The sequence below is a fragment of the Mytilus californianus genome, unplaced genomic scaffold, assembly GCF_021869535.1.
Source record: "Mytilus californianus isolate M0D057914Y unplaced genomic scaffold, xbMytCali1.0.p SCAF_12, whole genome shotgun sequence".
In the NCBI taxonomy this organism is placed as follows: domain Eukaryota; kingdom Metazoa; phylum Mollusca; class Bivalvia; order Mytilida; family Mytilidae; genus Mytilus; species Mytilus californianus.
In genome coordinates, this window is record NW_026262604.1 from 9400377 (window position 1) to 9416092 (window position 15716).

At 33.9% G+C, this 15716-nt stretch overlaps 1 long non-coding RNA gene across 3 annotated transcripts in view; it reads left to right on the top strand.

Annotated features, from left to right (window-relative positions):
- Window positions 1-4457: 4457 nt before the first annotated feature.
- Window positions 4458-15716, top strand: part of LOC127721345 (uncharacterized) — a 34794-nt gene continuing 23535 nt past the window's right edge. Inside the window, exon 1 of one of the 3 annotated variants that reach the window (XR_007991163.1) lies at window positions 4458-4580. This is a non-coding gene — a long non-coding RNA (uncharacterized LOC127721345). Of the gene's footprint in view, window positions 4581-8736; window positions 8866-13123; window positions 13253-15716 lie in introns of those variants that run through there. The other 2 variants (XR_007991162.1, XR_007991161.1) reach the window with 2 other exon arrangements.

Consider the following 15716-nt stretch of genomic DNA (forward strand, 5'->3'; position numbering starts at 1 on the left):
ATCAGATAAATCAGGCTGCCTTTTCACACTGTGCAATAACTCACATAGGTCACACATGCAAGAGCAGCAAGACATACATGTACATGTATATCTCTGTTTTAATGGTTTATTAGTTGTATGACCGTGATTAATGATTTTTACATAAATGTACCTCATGTGTTTCAGAATTTCAAATGTACTCAAGTGTTCTTTTCTAATACATGTACTGTACATTGTATATTTTAAAAGTGATAATTCCCATACCTACATGTAATCATGGTAATAGGTTTCATTATTTCAATTGTACCACACATGTTGTATTCTAATATTTATTAGAAATGATCAGTTTTCATGCATGTACCTAATGTGTTCAAAATTTCAATTGTACCACAAGCATGACAAGTGCTGTTTTCTAACATTTATTATTAATGATCATTTTTTTTTACATGTAAACCTAATGTGTTTCAGAATTTCAATCAGACAATTGTGCCACATGTGTTCTTTTCTCATGTATTATATTGTATTACATACCTGATGTGTTCCTTAATTCATATAAGTGCCTTCATGAGGGGTGGACAGGGGTAAGGGAACATACAGGTAATCTGCAGTGGTAAATATTTGTTATGTTTAAGATTAAATTACTTGAAAGATGTCATTAACAATGGAAATTCTCCTAAATTTATTACATTTCTCCATTAAATTTGCTTTATTTCAATACAAATCTTTACTGATCATCCAAGATTGCGAAAGACACCCATATAGTCAGATAGTATTTATTGAGTGATATATTTAGCAGTACTCTTATGAATAATTTACAAATTGAAATGTGTATGTATATTAAGGGGTTTTGTGTGAAATTTGGTTTACAATGAAGAAAAATTTATTATAGTGCTTTTATTTTTTTGTTTGTTTTGTTGTTTATAATGTTGTTGTTGTTTTTGTTCATTTTAATTACATAACGTTATTTTACTTTTATAATGATTAAAAAGATCTAAAATAAAATTCAAAACTACTCATTGGTTTTGTTTATTTTTCTTGCCCATTCATCAAAATTTTGGTAAGTGCATATGCCAGTGATTTTACATTTTATAGGGTTGAAAATTGTTTATTTGGTGTACATGGTATAGATTTTGTGGTATAATATTTATGGCCCTGTGGCTCGTAATATTAAACCAAAAATCCCTGACCAAAAGTGATGGTATTTAAATTATATACTGAAAAGAATAGAAATCACCAGGGGCGGATCCAGGATTTTAGGTTAGGGGGGGCGCAAAGTTAAATTTTTTTTAGGTAAAATTATCGAAATATTCTTTATTAAGCTAAGAACAACCCATGCTTTGCAAATTTTAGGGGGGTGCACACCCCCGCCCTAATGTGCCCCTGATCACCAATGGGGAACTCGCCTATAGTTGCTAGCTTCTACGTCATTTGGTCTCTGGTGGAGGGTTGTCTTATTGGCAATCATACCATATCTACTTATTTTTGTATCTTAAACTCTAACTTTATAAAATAAAAAAACAACAATACAATGGGTAAAAGTAAAATGACGAGAGACAAAAACAAGTGCAAAAACCAACGCAAAGAAGACTTGATTGAGCAACACTATCTCCAATGAAAGCTGGGATGAATTCATGTACTCTTGAAGGATGGGCAGTTCCTGCTGTAAATGTCATGTGCTCTGGAAGGGTCACAGTTCCTGCTGTAAATGGCATGTGCTCTGGAAGGGTCAACAAATCCTGCTGTAAATGTCATGTGCTCTGGAAGGGTCATCAGTTCCTGCTGTAAATGCCATGTGCTCTGGAAGGGTCACAGTTCCTGCTGTAGATGTTTCTGAACTTTATAAAATAAAAAAACAACAATACAATGGGTAAAAGTAAAAAGACGAGAGACAAAAACAAGTGCAAAAACCAACGCAAAGAAGACTTGATTGAGCAACACTATCTCCAATGAAAGCTGGGATGAATTCATGTACTCTTGAAGGATGGGCAGTTCTTACTGTTAATGTCATGTGCTCTTGAAGTGTCAACATTTCCTGTTTAAAATGTCTTGTGTTCTAAATGTCATGTGCTCTGGAAGGGTCTGCAGTTCCTGATATAAATGTCATGTGCTCTGGAAGGGCCAACATATCCTGCTGTAAATGTCATGTGCTCTGGAAGGGTCATCAGTTCCTGCTGTAAATGTCATGTGCTCTGGAAGGGTCAACAAATCCTGCTGTAAATGTCATGTGCTCTGGAAGGGTCATCAGTTCCTGCTGTAAATGCCATGTGCTCTGGAAGGGTCACAGTTCCTGCTGTAGATGTCATGTGCTCTGGAAGGGTCATCAGTTCCTGCTGTAAATGTCATGTGCTCTGGAAGGGTCAATAGTTCCTGCTGTAATTGTTGGTCTTGACTGGTCAGTTGTTTCTGCTGTAAATGTCGTGTGCTCTTGAAGGGTCACAGTTCCTGCTGTAAATGTCATGTGCTCTGGAAAGGCCAACATATCCTGCTGTAAATGTCATGTGCTCTGGAAGGGTCAACAGATCCTGCTGTAAATGTCATGTGCTCTGGAAGGGCCAACATATCCTGCTGTAAATGTTATGTGCTCTGGAAGGGTCATCAGTTCCTGCTGTAAATGTCATGTGCTCTGGAAGGGTCAACAGATCCTGCTGTAAATGTCATGTGCTCTGGAAGGGTCATCAGTTCCTGCTGTAAATGCCATGTGCTCTGGAAGGGTCACAGTTCCTGCTGTAGATGTCATGTGCTCTGGAAGGGTCATCAGTTCCTGCTGTAAATGTCATGTGCTCTGGAAGGGTCATTAGTTCCTGCTGAAATTGTTGGTCTTGACTGGTCAGTTGTTTCTGCTGTAAATGTCGTGTGCTCTGGAAGGGTCACAGTTCCTGCTGTAAATATCATGTGCTCTGGAAAGGCCAACATATCCTGCTGTAAATGTCATGTGCTCTGGAGGGTCAACAGATCCTGCTGTAAATGTCATGTGTCTCTGGAAGGGTTATCAGTTCCTGCTGTAAATGTCATGTGCTCTGGAAGGGTCTTCAGTTCCTGATGTAAATGACTTGTGCTCTGGAAGGGTCTTCAGTTCCTGCTGTAAATGTCATGTGCTCTGGAAGGGTCACAGTTCCTGCTGTAAATGGCATGTGCTCTGGAAGGGTCAACAGATCCTGCTGTAAATGTCATGTGCTCTGGAACGGTCACAGTTTCTGTTGTAAATGTCACGTGCTCTGGAAGGGTCAACAGATCCTGCTGTAAATGTCATGTGTCTCTGGAAGGGCCATCAGTTCCTGCTGTAAATGTCATGTGATCTGGAAGGGTCACAGTTCCTGCTGTCAATGTCATGTGCCCTAAAAGGGTCCATATTTCCTGCTGTAAATGTTTTGTGCTTCTGAAGGGTCAGCAGTACCTGCTGTTAATGTCGTGTGCTCTAGGAAGGGTCACATTTCCTGCTGTACATGTCATAGGCTCTTGAAGGGTCAACAGATCCTGCTGTCAATATCATGTGCTTTTGAAGGGTCACACTTCCTGTTGTAAAAAGTAAATGTCTTGTGCTCTGGAAGGGTCGGTGGTATCTGCAGTAATAGTCATATGCTCTTGAAGAGTCAACAGCTCCTACTGTAAATAACATGTGCTCTGGAGGGTCAACAGTTCATGCTCTAAATGTCATGTGCTCTGGAAGGGTCGGTAGTGCCTGCTATAAATATCATGTGCTGCGGAAGGGTCTACAGTTCCTGTTGTATATGGTATTTGCTCTGAAAGGGTCAACAGTTCCTGCTGTAAGTGTTATGTGCTCTGGGAGGGATCAACAGTTCCTGCTGTCAATGTTATGTGCTCTGAAAGAGTCAACAGTTCCTGCTGCAAGTTTCATGTGCTCTGGAAGGGTCAACAGTTCCTGCTGTAAGTGTTATGTACTCTGGAAGGGTCAACAGTTCCTGCTGTAAGTGTCATGTGCTCTGGAAGGGTCAACAGTTCCTGCTGTAAATGTAAAATTGAATCCATTTTTCTCTGTTCTTTATTTTTTTGGCCCAATTTTTCTCTATTCTTTATTTTTTTGGCCCAATTATTCTCTATTCTTTATATTTTTTGCCCGTTATTCTCTATTCTGTATATTGTTTGCCCATTATTCTCTATTCTTTATATTTTTTGCCCATTATTCTCTATTCTTTATTCTTTATATTTTTTGCCCATTATTCTCCATTCTTTATATTTTTGGTCCATTTTTATCTATTCTTTATATTTTTGCCCATTATTCTCTATTCTGTAAACCCCCATCCACACCCTCAATTCTGGTCTTTGTGATGCAGTCTGCCAAAAAGGGGGATCTACATTTGGGGACTTTCATTATTTATTCCTTAACTTTTAGACTATTTTCTCTATTCTTTATATTTTAGCACCCCATTTTCTCTATATTTTTTTTCCTTTATTCTGCACTATTTGCACATTAAAATTTTCAATGCACTGATGATTTTTCTCCTTACGACTATTTTTTCTATATATTAACAGGATGTAACATAAATTGAAAACTACTGCGACATTTATTATGCAATAATATATATTAAAAACAACGTTTGCGTATGTGAAATGGACGTAAATTAATTGTAGAGCTACAAAAGGTAAACATACATTCATCACATTTATCATCTTTATCACAATAAATCAGATTTATCAAGTTGAGTGGAAGAGATCGATTTATTGTTATAGATTGTCCACAATTTTGTCCAGTGGCCGGATGAATAGGGTGATATAATCCAACTTATAAATGAACATTTTATTGTATTGGTGACGACTTTGATTTTCGGTGAACAAGAAACATATTGGCGGTCGGAATATTGATTTATTTATTTTCGATTTTTGTACACAATTATATCCTACATTTTCTTAGGATGAATGCATGATCATTAATAATAATTTTCAATTTACCCTGGATAAAATTATAATATATTTTTGTTGGTTCCTACTCGGCAAGATAATAATATATAAATATTGATTTTCAGTTCATATTAGGCCAAGATATTCTTTTTCGAAATCCTCCTGGTCCCCGTATGAAATACAACGAGCTGCTACAATACACCAGTCATTACAACACTTGATCGAGTTAACCAAGCATCAACAATTGTTTTTTCCTCGAGAGTAAATCCCATTTAATGATACCATTGAAGTTTACAGTAAACCTTACTTGCGATTATTCTGAGCACCACGATTGAACTATTTATGAGGGGTTTGAATAAGGGGGAAGCAGGGTCGGGGGGGGGGGGGGGGGGGGAGTGAGTCAATGGACAGGAACCGTGAGAAGAAGGGAATAACAAATAAGGGTATGCTAGAAATGTTTCTTGGACTGATTTGTGTCTGGGAATAAAGGGGGGGATTGGGAGTAACTTGAGGGGGAGGGAAGTGGAAGAAATGGAGGAATTGGGAGTAAAGGGGGAAGAGGGAATCAAAGACCCCCTGTCTACACTCTCAGTTTATATTGCCACATGTTTCATCACGTCTATGCTTACCTAACCAAATTCACCCAAAACAAGGTAAGACAAGCATACTAGGTTAAGTACAATGTGGTAAAAATATTCAGTGAACACAATGAACAAAAATATCCAAATATTGTACGCCTGCACATGCGGACATAAATTATACTTTACTAAAGTATTGGACTTTATTTTTTCGAATTTGGTATATGGATGTGTACAGATCATTCTATAAAGTATACTAGAGCCAGAAAAAAAGTCTCCTTTTGATAAACTGAATTTTATAGATAAAAGTCCTCTTGACAAATTCACAATATTCTTTGTAAAGTTACACTTGGAATAGAGAAATGTGCTAGTAACATTGCCTCTGGATCTGAATTAGGAAGATTCACCCTTTGTTGTTATATTGCCGCACACTCACTTTTGTACGAAGACCGACTTTTGAATGAAAACTCATCTGATTTACTTAAAGAGTGTCATTCTCTTTCAAAGTCACTTCATGATCAAGGTACATAATCATGGTACTCACAAGTAAATTAGATTAGGTCCGTTAATACTATTAGCCATCTCAAAGATGAATCTAAAAACAAATACAGAGCCTGTGAGAATCTTAGTAGAAATAACTATAAAAATGAATTTGAAAAAAGATACAAAGAAATATATGACGATAAGATATCATCTCTTGATCAAAATTGTAAACTCCTTTTGTTTATACATATAAAAACTGACATAGCCTAATCTTGATACAATAAAACTTATTTGCAAATTTCGGATTAGTGATCATTCCCTCGCTATTGAAACTGGAAGATATATTCCACGCCCTCAAAGACTGTGTAACAAGTGCTAAGTTCTGGACGATGAATCCCATTTCTTTTTATAATGTAAAATAAACATTGATAAAAGACAAGTCTTTTTTAAACGATTTAAAAACCACGCTGAAGTACGTCCATTATTCATTTTTCATTATTCAAAATTAAATAATGAATAATGAAATAGTTCACTATTCACTATTCAATATCAAGTGATGAATAATGAATAATGAAATAGTTTATGTTTCATTATTCAAGTTAAAGCGGTGAATAGTGAAATAAAAATAAAAAAATTGACTGTGACATTTTAGCTATATCCCGTATTTCTAAATTAGTCTTTTTGGTGTTATCTAACAAATATTCAAATTGATATCAGTAAAAATAAATAAAAACACTCTTTAAATTCTAATTTGATTTATTTATCTGGTTCCTAGTTTCGGAGGATAAACTAGGGGGTTTTCCTAACTATTTTTAACAGAAATTCCTTGGTTCAATGTATGGACGACCTGAATACCAAAACATATATTTATAAATTAAAATACTCTACGTAGTCTTTTTTTATTTTCACTGGACCTTTGCTATTCCTCATCCTCTAATTATAGATATAACAAGTCGATTGTTCAGCAATGACCATTAGAGGGGTTACGGAGGACCTAAATGCCAAAATACGCGTGAAAATTAAGAAATAGCCAATTTTGAATAATGAAATGGATATTTTGAATAATGGAATGGACTGCTGCGACCCTTTAGCCCCTAATTATAGATATACCTTATAACGAAGTAACGAAGTAACGAAGGACCTAAATATCGAAATACGCGTGAACATTAAGAAATAGCTTATTTTGAATAATGGAATGGACTGCTGCAGCCCGTCAGCCCCTAATCAAGGAAAAATTTATACACCAAATTAAAGCTTATTGATAGAGGAATAAACTGAGTATAAACGATATGTGCCGCAATGACCATTAGAGGGGTTACGGAGGACCTAAATGCCAAAATACGCGTGAAAATAAAGAAATAGCCAATTTTGATTAATGAAATGGATATTTTGAATAATGGAATGGACTGCTGCGACCCTTTAACCCCTAATTATAGATATACCTAATACCTCATTCGGAAGCTTATTAAGAGAGAAACAAAAGGTATATAGTCAATATGTTCCGCAACGCATATTAGAGGAGTAACGAAGGACCTAAATATCAAAATACACGTAAACATTAAGAAATAGCTTATTTTGAATAATGGAATGGACTGCTGCAACCCGTCAGCCCCTGATGATGTGGGATTTAGTGGGAAGAGTAGAAAGTGCACTTTCCTGTTTGAGAAATACACTATATAGATAATGAATGAAAAAAATGTATGTGATAATTAAATGACAAATTTTGACATTTTCTCAAAACATTTTTTTTTAAATGTCCTTTAAAACATATGAAAATCATATGTTTTTCATATGTTTACAAACATATGTAAACATATTTTTTAAAACATATGAAAACATATGTTTGCTTCCATATGTTTTCATATGTTTCAAAACATATGTTTGGGACAAACATATGAAAAACATATGAAAATCATATGTTTTTCATATGTTTTGAAAACATATGAAAAACATGTGTTGCAATTTTTCCTGTGTACGTTTTGCCCATTTTTCTCTATTCTTTATACGTTTTGCCCATTATTCTCATTTATTTACACTTTTTGCCCATTTTTCTCTATTCTTTATACGTTTTGCCCATTATTCTCATTTATTTACACTTTTTGCCCATTTTCCTGTATTCTTTATACTTTTTGCCCATAATTCTCTTTTCTCTATTCTTTATACGTTTTGCCCATTTTTCTCTATTCTTTATACGTTTTGCCCATTATTCTCTTTTCTTTATACGTTTTGCCCATTATTCTCTATTCTTTATACTTTTTGCCCATTTTTCTCTTTTCTTTGTACTTTTTGCCCATTATTCTCATTTATTTACACTTTTTGCCCATTTTCCTGTATTCTTTATACTTTTTGCCCATTTTTCTCTTTTCTTTACACTTTTTGCCCATTATTCTCATTTCTTTACACTTTTTGCCTATTTTTCTCTATTCTTTATAATTTAGCACCTCGTTATTCTCTATTCTTCATACTGTATGCCCATTATTCTCTATTCTTCATACTGTATGCCCATTATTCTCTAATCTTTATATTTTAGCACTTCTTTATTCTCTATTCTTCATACTGTATGTATGCCCATCTTTCTCTATTCTTTATATTTTTTGCCTATTATTCTCTATTCTGTAAACCCCCATCCACACCCTCAATTCTGGTCTTTGTGATGCAGTCTGCCAAAAAGGGGGATCTACATTTGGGGACTTTCATTATTTTTTCCTTAACTTTTAGACTATTTTCTCTATTCTTTATATTTTAGCACCCCATTTTCTCTATATTTTTTTTCCTTTATTCTGCACTATTTGCACATTAAAATTTTCAATGCACTGATGATTTTTCTCCTTACGACTATTTTTTCTATATATTAACAGGATGTAACATAAATTGAAAACTACTGCGACATTTATTATGCAATAATATATATTAAAAACAACGTTTGCGTATGTGAAATGGACGTAAATTAATTGTAGAGCTACAAAAGGTAAACATACATTCATCACATTTATCATCTTTATCACAATAAATCAGATTTATCAAGTTGAGTGGAAGAGATCGATTGATTGTTATAGATTGTCCACAATTTTGTCCAGTGGCCGGATGAATAGGGTGATATAATCCAACTTATAAATGAACATTTTATTGTATTGGTGACGACTTTGATTTTCGGTGAACAAGAAACATATTGGCGGTCGGAATATTGATTTATTTATTTTCGATTTTTGTACACAATTATATCCTACATTTTCTTAGGATGAATGCATGATCATTAATAATAATTTTCAATTTACCCTGGATAAAATTATAATATATTTTTGTTGGTTCCTACTCGGCAAGATAATAATATATAAATATTGATTTTCAGTTCATATTAGGCCAAGATATTCATTTTCGAAATCCTCCTGGTCCCCGTATGAAATACAACGAGCTGCTACAATACACCAGTCATTACAACACTTGATCGAGTTAACCAAGCATCAACAATTGTTTTTTCCTCGAGAGTAAATCCCATTTAATGATACCATTGAAGTTTACAGTAAACCTTACTTGCGATTATTCTGAGCCCCACGATTGAACTATTTATGAGGGGTTTGGATAAGGGGGAAGCAGGGTCGGGGGGGGGGGGGGGGGGGGGGGGGGGGGGGGGGGGGAGTGAGTCAATGGACAGGAACCGTGAGAACTTGGAGGGGAATAACAAATAAGGGTATGCTAGAAATGTTTCTTGGACCGATTTGTGTCTGGGAATAAAGGGGGGGATTGGGAGTAACTTGAGGGGGAGAGAAGTGGAAGAAAGGGAGGAATTGGGAGTAAAGGGGGAAGAGGGAATCAAAGACCCCCTGTCTACACTCTCAGTTTATATTGCCACATGTTTCATCACGTCTATGCTTACCTAACCAAATTCACCCAAAACAAGGTAAGACAAGCATACTAGGTTAAGTACAATGTGGTAAAAATATTCAGTGAACACAATGAACAAAGATATCCAAATATTGTACGCCTGCACATGCGGACATAAATTATACTTTACTAAAGTATTGGACTTTATTTTTCGAATTTGGTATATGGATGTTTACAGATCATTCTATAAAGTATACTAGAGCCAGAAAAAAAGTCTCCTTTTGATAAACTGAATTTTATAGATAAAAGTCCTCTTGACAAATTCACAATATTCTTTGTAAAGTTACACTTGGAATAGAGAAATGTGCTAGTAACATTGCCTCTGGATCTGAATTAGGAAGATTCACCCTTTGTTGTTATATTGCCGCACACTCACTTTTGTACGAAGACCGACTTTTGAATGAAAACTCATCTGATTTACTTAAAGAGTGTCATTCTCTTTCAAAGTCACTTCATGATCAAGGTACATAATCATGGTACTCACAAGTAAATTAGATTAGGTCCGTTAATACTATTAGCCAACTCAAAGATGAATCTAAAAACAAATACAGAGCCTGTGAGAATCTTAGTAGAAATAACTATAAAAATGAATTTGAAAAAAGATACAAAGAAATATATGACGATAAGATATCATCTCTTGATCAAAATTGTAAACTCCTTTTGTTTATACATATAAAAACTGACATAGCCTAATCTTGATACAATAAAACTTATTTGCAAATTTCGGATTAGTGATCATTCCCTCGCTATTGAAACTGGAAGATATATTCCACGCCCTCAAAGACTGTGTAACAAGTGCTAAGTTCTGGACGATGAATCCCATTTCTTTTTATAATGTAAAATAAACATTGATAAAAGACAAGTCTTTTTTAAACGATTTAAAAACCACGCTGAAGTACGTCCATTATTCATTTTTCATTATTCAAAATTAAATAATGAATAATGAAATAGTTCACTATTCACTATTCAATATCAAGTGATGAATAATGAATAATGAAATAGTTTATGTTTCATTATTCAAGTTAAAGCGGTGAATAGTGAAATAAAAATAAAAAAATTGACTGTGACATTTTAGCTATATCCCGTATTTCTAAATTAGTCTTTTTGGTGTTATCTAACAAATATTCAAATTGATATCAGTAAAAATAAATAAAAACACTCTTTAAATTCTAATTTGATTTATTTATCTGGTTCCTAGTTTCGGAGGATAAACTAGGGGGTTTTCCTAACTATTTTTAACAGAAATTCCTTGGTTCAATGTATGGACGACCTGAATACCAAAACATATATTTATAAATTAAAATACTCTACGTAGTCTTTTTTTATTTTCACTGGACCTTTGCTATTCCTCATCCTCTAATTATAGATATAACAAGTCGATTGTTCAGCAATGACCATTAGAGGGGTTACGGAGGACCTAAATGCCAAAATACGCGTGAAAATTAAGAAATAGCCAATTTTGAATAATGAAATGGATATTTTGAATAATGGAATGGACTGCTGCGACCCTTTAGCCCCTAATTATAGATATACCTTATAACGAAGTAACGAAGTAACGAAGGACCTAAATATCGAAATACGCGTGACCCTTTAGCCCCTAATTATAGATATACCTTATAACGAAGTAACGAAGTAACGAAGGACCTAAATATCGAAATACGCGTGAACATTAAGAAATAGCTTATTTTGAATAATGGAATGGACTGCTGCAGCCCGTCAGCCCCTAATCAAGGAAAAATTTATACACCAAATTAAAGCTTATTGATAGAGGAATAAACTGAGTATAAACGATATGTGCCGCAATGACCATTAGAGGGGTTACGGAGGACCTAAATGCCAAAATACGCGTGAAAATAAAGAAATAGCCAATTTTGATTAATGAAATGGATATTTTGAATAATGGAATGGACTGCTGCGACCCTTTAACCCCTAATTATAGATATACCTAATACCTCATTCGGAAGCTTATTAAGAGAGAAACAAAAGGTATATAGTCAATATGTTCCGCAACGCATATTAGAGGAGTAACGAAGGACCTAAATATCAAAATACACGTAAACATTAAGAAATAGCTTATTTTGAATAATGGAATGGACTGCTGCAACCCGTCAGCCCCTGATGATGTGGGATTTAGTGGGAAGAGTAGAAAGTGCACTTTCCTGTTTGAGAAATACACTATATAGATAATGAATGAAAAAAATGTATGTGATAATTAAATGACAAATTTTGACATTTTCTCAAAACATTTTTTTTTTAAATGTCCTTTAAAACATATGAAAATCATATGTTTTTCATATGTTTACAAACATATGTAAACATATTTTTTAAAACATATGAAAACATATGTTTGCTTCCATATGTTTTCATATGTTTCAAAACATATGTTTGGGACAAACATATGAAAAACATATGAAAATCATATGTTTTTCATATGTTTTGAAAACATATGAAAAACATGTGTTGCAATTTTTCCTGTGTACGTTTTGCCCATTTTTCTCTATTCTTTATACGTTTTGCCCATTATTCTCATTTATTTACACTTTTTGCCCATTTTTCTCTATTCTTTATACGTTTTGCCCATTATTCTCATTTATTTACACTTTTTGCCCATTTTCCTGTATTCTTTATACTTTTTGCCCATAATTCTCTTTTCTCTATTCTTTATACGTTTTGCCCATTTTTCTCTATTCTTTATACGTTTTGCCCATTATTCTCTTTTCTTTATACGTTTTGCCCATTATTCTCTATTCTTTATACTTTTTGCCCATTTTTCTCTTTTCTTTGTACTTTTTGCCCATTATTCTCATTTATTTACACTTTTTGCCCATTTTCCTGTATTCTTTATACTTTTTGCCCATTTTTCTCTTTTCTTTACACTTTTTGCCCATTATTCTCATTTCTTTACACTTTTTGCCTATTTTTCTCTATTCTTTATAATTTAGCACCTCGTTATTCTCTATTCTTCATACTGTATGCCCATTATTCTCTATTCTTCATACTGTATGCCCATTATTCTCTAATCTTTATATTTTAGCACTTCTTTATTCTCTATTCTTCATACTGTATGTATGCCCATCTTTCTCTATTCTTTATATTTTTTGCCTATTATTCTCTATTCTGTAAACCCCCATCCACACCCTCAATTCTGGTCTTTGTGATGCAGTCTGCCAAAAAGGGGGATCTACATTTGGGGACTTTCATTATTTTTTCCTTAAATTTTAGACTATTTTCTCTATTCCTTTATAATTTAGCACCAAATTTTCTCTATATTTTTTTTCCTTTATTCTGCACTATTTGCACATTAAAATTTTCAATGCACTGATGATTTTTCTCCTTACGACTATTTTTTCTATATATTAACAGGATGTAACATAAATTGAAAACTACTGCGACATTTATTATGCAATAATATATATTAAAAACAACGTTTGCGTATGTGAAATGGACGTAAATTAATTGTAGAGCTACAAAAGGTAAACATACATTCATCACATTTATCATCTTTATCACAATAAATCAGATTTATCAAGTTGAGTGGAAGAGATCGATTGATTGTTATAGATTGTCCACAATTTTGTCCAGTGGCCGGATGAATAGGGTGATATAATCCAACTTATAAATGAACATTTTATTGTATTGGTGGACGACTTTGATTTTCGGTGAACAAGAAACATATTGGCGGTCGGAATATTGATTTATTTATTTTCGATTTTTGTACACAATTATATCCTACATTTTCTTAGGATGAATGCATGATCATTAATAATAATTTTCAATTTACCCTGGATAAAATTATAATATATTTTTGTTGGTTCCTACTCGGCAAGATAATAATATATAAATATTGATTTTCAGTTCATATTAGGCCAAGATATTCATTTTCGAAATCCTCCTGGTCCCCGTATGAAATACAACGAGCTGCTACAATACACCAGTCATTACAACACTTGATCGAGTTAACCAAGTAACAACAATTGTTTTTTCCTCGAGAGTAAATCCCATTTAATGATACCATTGAAGTTTACAGTAAACCTTACTTGCGATTATTCTGAGCCCCACGATTGAACTATTTATGAGGGGTTTGGATAAGGGGGAAGCAGGGTCGGGGGGGGGGGGGGGGGGGAGTGAGTCAATGGACAGGAACCGTGAGAACTTGGAGGGGAATAACAAATAAGGGTATGCTAGAAATGTTTCTTGGACCGATTTGTGTCTGGGAATAAAGGGGGGGATTGGGAGTAACTTGAGGGGGAGAGAAGTGGAAGAAAGGGAGGAATTGGGAGTAAAGGGGGAAGAGGGAATCAAAGACCCCCTGTCTACACTCTCAGTTTATATTGCCACATGTTTCATCACGTCTATGCTTACCTAACCAAATTCACCCAAAACAAGGTAAGACAAGCATACTAGGTTAAGTACAATGTGGTAAAAATATTCAGTGAACACAATGAACAAAGATATCCAAATATTGTACGCCTGCACATGCGGACATAAATTATACTTTACTAAAGTATTGGACTTTATTTTTCGAATTTGGTATATGGATGTTTACAGATCATTCTATAAAGTATACTAGAGCCAGAAAAAAAGTCTCCTTTTGATAAACTGAATTTTATAGATAAAAGTCCTCTTGACAAATTCACAATATTCTTTGTAAAGTTACACTTGGAATAGAGAAATGTGCTAGTAACATTGCCTCTGGATCTGAATTAGGAAGATTCACCCTTTGTTGTTATATTGCCGCACACTCACTTTTGTACGAAGACCGACTTTTGAATGAAAACTCATCTGATTTACTTAAAGAGTGTCATTCTCTTTCAAAGTCACTTCATGATCAAGGTACATAATCATGGTACTCACAAGTAAATTAGATTAGGTCCGTTAATACTATTAGCCAACTCAAAGATGAATCTAAAAACAAATACAGAGCCTGTGAGAATCTTAGTAGAAATAACTATAAAAATGAATTTGAAAAAAGATACAAAGAAATATATGACGATAAGATATCATCTCTTGATCAAAATTGTAAACTCCTTTTGTTTATACATATAAAAACTGACATAGCCTAATCTTGATACAATAAAACTTATTTGCAAATTTCGGATTAGTGATCATTCCCTCGCTATTGAAACTGGAAGATATATTCCACGCCCTCAAAGACTGTGTAACAAGTGCTAAGTTCTGGACGATGAATCCCATTTCTTTTTATAATGTAAAATAAACATTGATAAAAGACAAGTCTTTTTTAAACGATTTAAAAACCACGCTGAAGTACGTCCATTATTCATTTTTCATTATTCAAAATTAAATAATGAATAATGAAATAGTTCACTATTCACTATTCAATATCAAGTGATGAATAATGAATAATGAAATAGTTTATGTTTCATTATTCAAGTTAAAGCGGTGAATAGTGAAATAAAAATAAAAAAATTGACTGTGACATTTTAGCTATATCCCGTATTTCTAAATTAGTCTTTTTGGTGTTATCTAACAAATATTCAAATTGATATCAGTAAAAATAAATAAAAACACTCTTTAAATTCTAATTTGATTTATTTATCTGGTTCCTAGTTTCGGAGGATAAACTAGGGGGTTTTCCTAACTATTTTTAACAGAAATTCCTTGGTTCAATGTATGGACGACCTGAATACCAAAACATATATTTATAAATTAAAATACTCTACGTAGTCTTTTTTTATTTTCACTGGACCTTTGCTATTCCTCATCCTCTAATTATAGATATAACAAGTCGATTGTTCAGCAATGACCATTAGAGGGGTTACGGAGGACCTAAATGCCAAAATACGCGTGAAAATTAAGAAATAGCCAATTTTGAATAATGAAATGGATATTTTGAATAATGGAATGGACTGCTGCGACCCTTTAGCCCCTAATTATAGATATACCTTATAACGAAGTAACGAAGTAACGAAGGACCTA